Here is a 9,800-nt window from a genome sequence, read left to right on the forward strand (position 1 = left end):
GGGGCAAGGTGAGAGGGATCTTTTAGTGCCATGGGCCAAGGACAGGGCACAAAGACCTCGTTTACGAGCCGCAGGGCTTGTTTTTATAAGGATTACCAACGCCTTCCCCCAAAATCTGGTGTGATGCTCTCGTGCCCTCTGCGTGGCTTTCGAACAAACGCTTGCAGGAGTCTTTGCAGGCTGAGGATTTTCCTTACCAAATCCTGGTGTTATTGCCCTCAGCTATTTATTGCCTTAGCTCACGGTGAACTCTAACCTGCTGATTGCCTCACAACACTCATCAGGCGAAATCTTGGCTGTCCAGAGTACACAGATTAAGTGTGCTTGCTAAAATACGCTCGGAAAGATTTATTGACTTGATGAGCACCTGGGCCACCAACCACGACTCCCTTCTGCTCCGAGGGAGGTTAATGGGGGCTGATGCCTTCTCCTTGGGGGGCACAGGAGGAGTTTTCCTACTCCTCATGAAGGCTTTTTAATCAACCAGGAAAAATTCTCCTTCAAATTGCTCTTCTCGTTGTTGTGTTGGTAGTTGTGTCGTTGTTGTCGTCTCCCCTCTTCAACCCTACTTGTGCTTGGTCCGTGGAAGGGGAAACAGAGACACACGAAGCCAAGAGGCCCCCAACAAGGAGCCTGGGGAGGGTTTGCTGGGAGCAGCACGGCCCCAAACACGCTGTGGGTTGAAATCCCAACGCAGGAGCTCTGCGCATCCTCCAGGGCCTTGGCTCATGGCTTGGTTTCCAGTTTCGGACCGGCAAACTCCAGCTCCAGCATTTCAGGCCTCCGACATCGACATCCCTGGGGTCCCCCCCACCCACCCAAAGAGGGTTTTGGCTGAGAATTCGGTTTAAGAGAGTTCTGGCATCGCACCCAACTGCGTTCCCTGGGATTTGGGGGGGAATTGCATTCCCCCAGGGCACCACATTTCCCCTGATGCATCCATGCACCCAAGCTGAATCCTTCCCCATCCCCTACCTGAAGCTGCATCCCCTCCAGATACTGCATTACCTGGGTACTGCTTCCCACCTTGGGCACCCCATCCTCCTGTCCCCATCCTGTTTTTGGGTATTGTGTAACCCCTCTGGGTGTTGCATCCCCCCTTTGGGTGTTTCATCCCCTTTTGGGTGTTGCATCCCCCTTTTTGGGTGTCGCATCCCCCTCTTTGGGTATTGCAACCCCCTGGGGTAAAGAGGGGTCTCCCCTTTTGGGTATTGCATGCCCTGGGGTAAATCATCTCCCCCCAGTATTGCAACCCCGAAGATAACCCCTCCTTCAGGTATCGCATCCCCCTGGGGTAAGGCATCCTCCCTCCCCCTAGAGCACCCCCTGGGGTACCCCATCTCCCCCTTTTTGGGTACCCCATCTCCCTCTTTTTGGGTACAGCACCCCCTGGGGTACCCCATCTCCCCCTTTTTGGGTACCCCATCTCCCTCTTTTTGGGTACAGCACCCCCTGGGGTACCCCATCACCCCCTGGGGTACCCCATCTCCTCCTTTTTGGGTACAGCACCCCCTGGGGTACCCCAACTCCCCCTTTTTGGGTACCACCCCCCCGACCTCCGCCCTCGGGTGCCTCCCCCCTTCCCGGCCCCGTTCCCTCGGGGCGGGCGCGTCCCCGCCGGGCTCACCCCAGGCCGAAAGCGAAAGCGAAAGGGGCCGGGCCGGGAAGAGAGGAAGAGAAGGGAAGGGAAGGGCCATGGCCGGCGGCGGCGGGCGGCGGGGCAGCGCCTCGGAGCCCCCGGGGGAGCCCTGAGCCCCCTGCCCGGTGCCGCCGTCCATGGCTCGCCCGCTGCTCTCGCTCCTCTTCGGGGCCCTCGCCCTCCTGCTGCCCTGGATCGCCGGCGAAACCGGTAAGCGAGGCTCCCCCGGGGCTCCCGTCCTACCGGCGAGGGGCTCGGGCAGCTCCTCGCCTTGCCCGAGCCCTCCCCGTGGTCCCTAGGGGGCACCCATGGGTGCCCGGGTTGCCCTGGTGGGGAGGGAGACGCGCGCTGGGTGCGCGCCCGGGGGCTCCCGGCGTGGCTGCGCTTCGTCCTAGGGCTCCCTGGTTCCCTCCCCGAGTGCCCACGCTGCACCCATGGGTGCTCACGCTGCGCCCTGAGTGCTCGCCTTGCACCCATGGGTGCTCACGGTGCGCCCTGAGTCGCCCTGGGGTCTCCTGGTTCCTTCCCGGGGTGCCCATGCTGCACCCATGGGTGCTCGCCCTGCACCCTGAGTGCTCACCCTGCACCCACGGGTCCCCACGCTGCTCCTGCGGGTCCCCACGCTGCACCCATGGGTGCCCATGCTGCACCCAAGCGCTCACCCTGCACCCATGGGTCCCCATACAGCACCCACGGGTCCCCATACAGCACCCACGCTGCTCCCCCATCTCCCCTTACACCCCACCGGGTACCCTCCAGCCCCACTTGGCGCCCACCTCAAATCCCCCCCCGGCATCCCCAGAGGTTTGGGGACGATTTTAGGACCCCGGGTGCTGCTCCCCACGGGAGCCGGATCCCATAGGGGGGTTCCCGTTGGGGGCACGGAGCTGGGGCACAAAATGGGGCTCGGGGCAATTTGTGGGCATCGCCGCCGGACCGGGATCTTGTGGAAATTTGGCATCGCCTCTCCCGAGTGGCTTAAAGAAAAACGGTGCCGGGGTGTGAGAGGAGCCAGCGATGCTCAAATCCCGGGGGAAACGCTCGCACCGGCGCCAAAACCTTCCCTGGCACGTGTTAGCCCCGCTCAATTATCTGAAAACGGGGGGGGATTTGGAAAGGTTTGCCTGAAAGTGGAAGCGCGGGACGCCCTGAAAAGCTTCGGGGATGGATTTTGTGCTCCTTTTATCTGGCTCCTGGCTGCCAAAACAGCAACGCCCTGGAAAATGAGTTTATTCCCAGCTCTGAATTGCCCGCGTGTGCAACGCCGCGCTGTAAAACGACGCCGGCGGCGGGCGAAACGCCGGAGAGAGTTTTCCCCGTAGGCAGCACCTCCTGCCCTTGGCCCCGTGGATGATGCTCGGATGCGGAGCTGCTTGGAGAGGACGTCGGGACCGGGTTTGGGGCAAATTCAGCTGCTTTTCGCTCAGTGCTGGATAATTCGGGAGGTGCCGCAGCCACCGCGTCCCGCCGAGCTCACACCAGGTGTCGCACCCCCGGGGCTGCATTTCGCAGGGCAAAGCACAGAAACGCGAGGATATTTGTCAGGAGAAATCTTTTTTTTTCTTGCCTTCGGGACGCGGGGAGGGTAAATCCAAGCCCGGCACCGGGGGAAGCTCCAGCACCGGGCTCCCTGCAGCTCTCCTGGCCGCGCGGGGCTGAAGCTGAACTCGCCTTTTTTTGCGCGCAGATTTGGAGAGCTGAGGATTGTGACTGGTGGGGACAACACCAGAGGTGTTCGGTTTTACCTGAATCCCAGTGAAAATTAAATGTCTGCTTATTTTCTTAACACAATCCATTACCATCACGCCCAATTTTACCACGGAGCGATTCTTCCTCGTCAATAAGAGACAAACCCACCGGTGGCTCCTCGTTGGGTGTTCCCGTGCTAACACCTCTCCCTCGCACCCACGGGCACGGCTGTTCGATTTCATGTGCTTTGGGGCCCGTTAGTTGCAAAACAGCCAAAAGTTTCACTTATTTCTAGGATTTTGGTGTCTTCCGTGGATTCTCTGGTCTCGGGCAGAGAGTTGTGAAATTTCTCTTTCCTCTATTTATTTATTTTTTTTGGCTCACGCTCTTTAAAACGTTCGCAGAAAACGGCACCCGCTCTCGCTTGGCTGATGATTTTTGGAGGAGATTCAGCCACCACCATGGGAAAGCTTTCCCAGTGGGGATTCTCTGATGGCTGATTGCGGTTGTGCAGCTGGAGGGGGACGGCTCGGCGACGTGGAAATGGGAAATCCGGGCTCCAAAACCCGCCTGGACCCGAGGTGTGCGCCCAGCACAGCAGTTCGCTCCCGTGCCATGAATTTTTGAGCATTTGGGCCAGCAGATTAATGGCAAAAACTCAACTTGAGACGCTGGGAAGGAGCGGGGATCAACAGAGAAGCTGCTTTTGGCCGTGCCGGCACTTTTGTGAGCTTCTCCTCGAGTAATCCAGGAAAACAGAAGGCAGATGGCTTGTTTTTTTGTAAGGGGAAAGCAAACTCTGGGAAGCACTGGCTGCACGCCAGTCCTCAGCACTGACCAAAATCCAGGGGGTTTTGTCCAGCTGGAAATCTGAGCCCCCGCGGCTTTTCTCCCCTTTTTTCTGGCTGGATTTCCCCCCCTGCGCTTGCTTCGCTTTCGCATTGTTTTGATTTTTCTTTTTGGCAGCGGAAGGTCTTTCCACTGATTTTATGGCACCGCTGCAGGTTTATTGCCAGGCGAGCGTCCCGCGGCGCTGCCTCGTTTTCCTCCTGGAAATGTCACCGCTGTCTGGAGCGGAGGCTGAGAACCGACGCGCTCAGCACGTGCCCGGCGTCGCTCACGTCCCGGACCTCAGCGATGGTTTCTGCAGCATTTCGGGGCGTCCCAGCACCTGGAGACACAGCACGGAGCTGCCCAAGCACCAAAACAAAGAGAAAAGGGAGAAAAAAAGCAGCCCGGGTGGCTCGGACCACCCCAGGCACGGCTGGGGCTCTGCCAGGAGATGCTGCGGATACAAACGGGGGTGTTTCAGCCTGAAGTAGCTTTTATTTCCGAGCGATTCGGCTCGTCCCTGGCATTTTGAAGGATGAGGGACACCCGCGTGGCAGCGACCAAAGCTGCTCTTTGGCTTCTCCCAGGGTGGCGAGCCCGTCCTGGCTGCCTGCCCGCTTCCTTTGCCAACACGTGCCGCGGAGCTGCTGCCAGCACGGCGGCGGTGGTGGCACTCACCCCGTGCCCCTGCCCTGAGAACGGGTGGAAATGCCCCAAAAAATGGACCCCGGAGAGGAAGGAAGGCTCGTGCGAGAGGGAGGCCGGGATGGAGTTTGCTCACGAAGCGTTTTTTTTTGCTGGTTTTGTGATGGGAATTCCCGTTGTGTTCCCATTTCTTTATCCATCACGCTCCCATCTCCATCATTGTCCTGTCCCCACCACGTTCCCATTGCTGTCGTCCTCCTGTCCCCATCCCCATCGCGCCCCTGTCCCCGTTGCCATCATTCTCCTGTCCCCGTCGTGCTCCCATCTGTCCCCCACTGCCACCACGTTCCCATTCCCATTGCCACCATCGTTCCATCCCCATCGTCCTGTCCCTGTTAATCTCCCATCCCCACCACTGCAATCCCAACCCCGTTGTCCTTGTGCCCCTACCCACACCCCACTCCTGTCCCTGCTGCACCGCTGCAGCCGTTGGGCACTTCCCAGAGCCTCAGGGAAGGGTTAGGACCTCCCCTGCACCCTCAGCTCCTGGTGGCCTCGGGGACATCACCAAAAGTTGCTCCAGCCTGGCGTCCCTCTCTGCCACGCATCACCCCGGGAAAAAACTTTCTCCATCGCGGAAAAGGGGAAAGGAAGCGAAATCTTGACGCCCTCTGGCAAAAACCGACCTCAAATCGGAGCTCAAGGGGAAGCACGAGGAGAAGGAAAGCGATAGCTCGGATCCCCACCGTGCCTGGCCACGTGGCGGTCAGATTTTGGCCACCTCCAGGGCCAGGGGTTGCAGCCAGCAGCGGGGTGACAACCCCGGGAAGCAGCAGGAGGACTCTGCAGTGCCTGGAAATCCCCCACGTCCTGCACAACGGGAGGAGAACAGAGCGGAGCCGGAGCGTGGCGGCCGGTGGTGGGACACTGCTGACCGAGAAGCTCGCTGCAGGGGGAGAAATTCAGCCAGAAGGCTTTTTTTCTGCTAAAAACCTTTTTTTTTGCTGCTTGAAGGGACCACAAACATGCCAAAAACCCAGCTGTAACCAGGGCACAACCTCCGTTTGTGCCCTCTCCCAGCCCTGGGGCAGCACCAACACCCCGCACCCCTTCCCCAGCAGGTCGAGACCCCCTTTTTGGGCACGGTGAGCCCCTCATGCCCCCGTTATCACCTTCATTTTTGTCTTCTCCCCCCCGTGACAGTGCGATGCAGCCGCCCCAAGGACGTGGACAACGCGCGCATCGATGCGGGCAACAGCACGCAGCTCCACGCCTGCCTGCGCTACACCTGCAAGCCGGGCTACAAGCGCAAAGCCGGCACCTCCGGCCTCATCCAGTGCGTCCTCCACGACTCCAAACCCGTCTGGACGCCCGCCAGTCTTCAGTGCATCCGTAAGATCTCGCCGGGTGGATTTGGGGATGGGGTGGAGGAGGATGTGGGGTGGTGGCGGCGCTGACGGCGTCTCCGCGTTGTGTTTTCCCCCAAGGGGACCCGGCTCTACCCCTGCAAACCCCCAGCCCCGAGCTCCCGACCGTGCTGCCCACCATGAGGACGAGCCAAAGAGGTGAGGAAAAGGCAAACGTGGCCCTGCAGGCGGGTTTTGGGGTTGAGGTTGGAAATGAGGAGCCATTTCTGCTCAGAAAGAGGTTGCCCAGGGAGGTGGTGGAGTCCCCGTCCCTTGGGGTGTTCGAGGAGAGGTTGGACGTGGTGCTTGGGGACAGGGTTTGGTGGTGACCTCAATGGTAGGGGGATATTGGGCTAGGTGATGTTGGAGGGCTCTTCCAACCTTAACACCTCTAGGATTCTCTGATCCCATACTCCTCTAACCCACCTGCGTGACCTTCCACCACCTCCTAGCTGTGGGGTGGGCTGGGTCGCCCTCGCCACCCCCTTGCCCGGATCCGGTGCGAGGCCGCGCACAGAGCACCGCTGAAAACTGCCCCAAAACTCCAAGGGTTTTTACACCCTTTCCCCAAGCAGGAACCACCGGCACCGCTCCGACCTCCAGCCCCTCTCCAGCAGCAACACCCGCGCCGCCGGGGGCTGACGGGGCATCGCCGGAGACGTCCACGCTGCCGGCGACGTCCCCGCTGCTGGAGACGTCCCCGCCAGGAAAAGGGATGGCCCTGGGGACAACCCCACTGCCCACCGCCCCCGCGGACCACGCTGCAGGTTGGTTCACCTCCCCAAGGGAGACAACCTGCCAGCGGGGCTGCGTTTCACTCACTGCAGGCCCTTTTACCGTTTTGACGCATTTTTCCCCTTCCCTCCGAGCTCCTTTTTAACGCCGTTTCCCCCCAGCATCTTCCCCTTTCCCGGGCTTCCCCAGCTCTGCGGCTAAAATCTCCATTTCTCTTTTTTTTTGTTTTTTTTTGCAGTTTCCGCCCAGATATTGGCCTCTTCCATCGGTAAGCAGCGCTGGGTCGAGCAAAAAAAGCTCATTTTCGGCAAGCGTGGGCTCATTTAATTTATATTTTCACCCTAAAAGCCGGGCGAGGTTTGCGCCACGGCCGGGGGGCGATGCCTCCAAGGGGGGGCAGGACGCAGCGCCCACATTTCTTCCCCCGCCAGGGTGGGCACCTTGAAAATACGCTGTGAAAAGTCGTGAATAATGCGTTTTGGGGCTTTTTGCGGAGCTGTTTTGAGCGGGGCTGTTCCCCTGTTGGGTGCTGCTCACCGCCTGCCTCGTCTCTTCCCACAGGGCTCCCGCTGCTGGTCATCGCCGGCGTCGTGGCTTGCTGCTGCTGGAGGATGAAAATGTAAGTGTGCTGAGCCCACGCGGTGCGGTGACAAGCCACCCTCGGTCCCCAAACTTCCCAAAAAGCTGGGAAAAAAAAAAAAAAAAAAAAAAAAAAAAAAAGCTTTGGGTGCCGACGATGCCCCTCTCCTGTTTTCAGGAGCAGCCGGCAGGAATACGAGGTGGCGGGGACGGCCATCGCCATGGTGGCTCGCGCCACCGCAGCCGAGGACGATGAGACGGTGCCACCCGGCGTCTTCCCCATGGGCTGAGCACCCACGGCGGGGCCAACTCGGTGTACCTGCCAGCCCGGCCAGCGAGGAGGATGCTCGGGGCTCGGTTGGAAAGTTGGATGCTTCCCCGAGTGGCAGCGGCGCGGGGCAGAGCGTGTCCCCCTGTCCCCAGCTGCCCTGAGCACGGAGCATCCTCGCCCCGGGGGCCAGGCGGCTGCTTTAAACAGCCTGACCAAGTGACTGTCATGGAAGAGCCCGCTCCGTCGGCCGAAGGTGGGGGGGAAAAAATCCCGGTGGGCGAGCCCCGGGAGCACCCCGGGGTGGAGGAGGTGGTGGGTGGCTTGAGCTGGGGGCCAAAAAGCAGAGGGTGGGCTGGAGGAGTGGGGTGTGAGGGACCGAGGCAGGACATCAGGAGCAGGATGAGCCTGTCCTCGCTGCAGACTGGGCTGTTGGCACCAGTGGAAAATGTTTTGGGGTACAGGGTTTGTGTGCTGGAGTTGAAACCAGGCTGCCCTGCCCCAAATCCCTGGCTAGTTGGGCCATCCAGACGCTATCCCTAGAGCTGCTTTAACCCCAAACCGCCCCCAAACCACTGCTGACCGAGGCGAGCATCCCTCTGCCGTGCTCTGACTCCCTCCCTGCTCTCTTTTCAGCCACCCCCAAGCCATCGACCGCAGCGAGGAGCTCCGGCACCAGCACCAGCACCACCCCGCTGCGGCTCAGGGACCCTCGGACACAACTCCGGGATCCTTCGGGGGCACTTTCGGCACCGACCCCAGGTGCCCCCCGGCTCCGGCTGCTCGCAGGGGAGCGCAAGCAGGAGCCGTTCACTACAGACACTGCCAAAACCCGAAAGCAACGACACGACCCAGGGAGAATTCCCCTTTAGGGGTTTGCCCTTCTCCCTCTGGTTGTTAGAGGCTGTGAGCCACTCGTTTCCCCCCCTCCCCAATTGCTACAGAACAGGCAGCTTCGTGGTGTCGCTTTTTATAAAAACGTGTAAATATTGTATAGAAAAAAACGCAGGCCGAGTGGCCGATGCTTTAGTCGGGTGTCTCGGCCTCCACGATGATGGGGAGAGGGAGCGGGTTTGGGGTGAAATCCCCCACTGCAGCAGCTTGCTGGTCAACCCTGCCACGGCCCTATGACCGCCCCAAAAGGGCACTGCCGTCCTCTGGAGGTAAAGTTTGGCTCCGCTGGAAGGCACAGGGGGCTTCAGCAGGCAGCTGGGAAGCAGGAGGTGTCTCCTAACTCCCGTCCTTTCCTCGTTTTTGTCCCTTTTCCTCGTATTCGTGCGCTCTGCTGTAGGGACTCGTGGCTGAGAGCAAGGCCTCCTGTCACGGCACTTCGCTCCCCAGTGCCAGGGGGTGGGCAGAAAATAAACGATGCTGGAAGGGAGCTCAGGAGGTCCCCGGGCCGGCGTCTGCGGTTCCGTTTGGCTTCCAGGCATCGTTGTGCCCACGTTGAGCTGGGTGGGAAGATTTTCTGGAGCTGGCACTTGAAAAGCGAAAAGAGCCAGCGAAGCAGCTGCCATTCAGCCATTTACTGTGGAAGTCAACAGGATGCGGGCACTTTCCCAGCCAGGCACGGCTCGTGGCTCCAGGCTGGTGTCCAGGAGGTCTCAGCCTGCGTGGGTTTTGGTTTTGATCTCTTCGTGGCACCGGGTTCTGGGAGCCGCCGGGGAATCGTCATCCGCCCGCCCTGCTGCGTGCTGGTGCGGCCTCACCTCAGGCACTGTGTGAAGGTTGGGGTGTCACAGTCAAAGAGGGACATAAAACTATTAGAGAGTATCCAAAGGAGGGCTACGAGGATGGGAAAGGGTCTGGAGGGGAAGACGTGTGAGGAATGGGTGAGGAACCGTGGTGTGTTCGGCCCCGAGCAGAGCAGGCCGAGGGGAGGCCTCATGGCGGCCTGCAGCTCCCTCACGAGGGGAGCGGAGGGGCAGGCGCTGAGCTCTGCTCTCTGGGGACAGCGACAGGACCCGAGGGAACGGCATGGAGCTGGGACAGGGGAGGGTCAGGCTGG

Source organism: Aythya fuligula, chromosome 1 (assembly GCF_009819795.1).
Source record: "Aythya fuligula isolate bAytFul2 chromosome 1, bAytFul2.pri, whole genome shotgun sequence".
Classification (NCBI taxonomy): Eukaryota; Metazoa; Chordata; class Aves; order Anseriformes; family Anatidae; genus Aythya; species Aythya fuligula.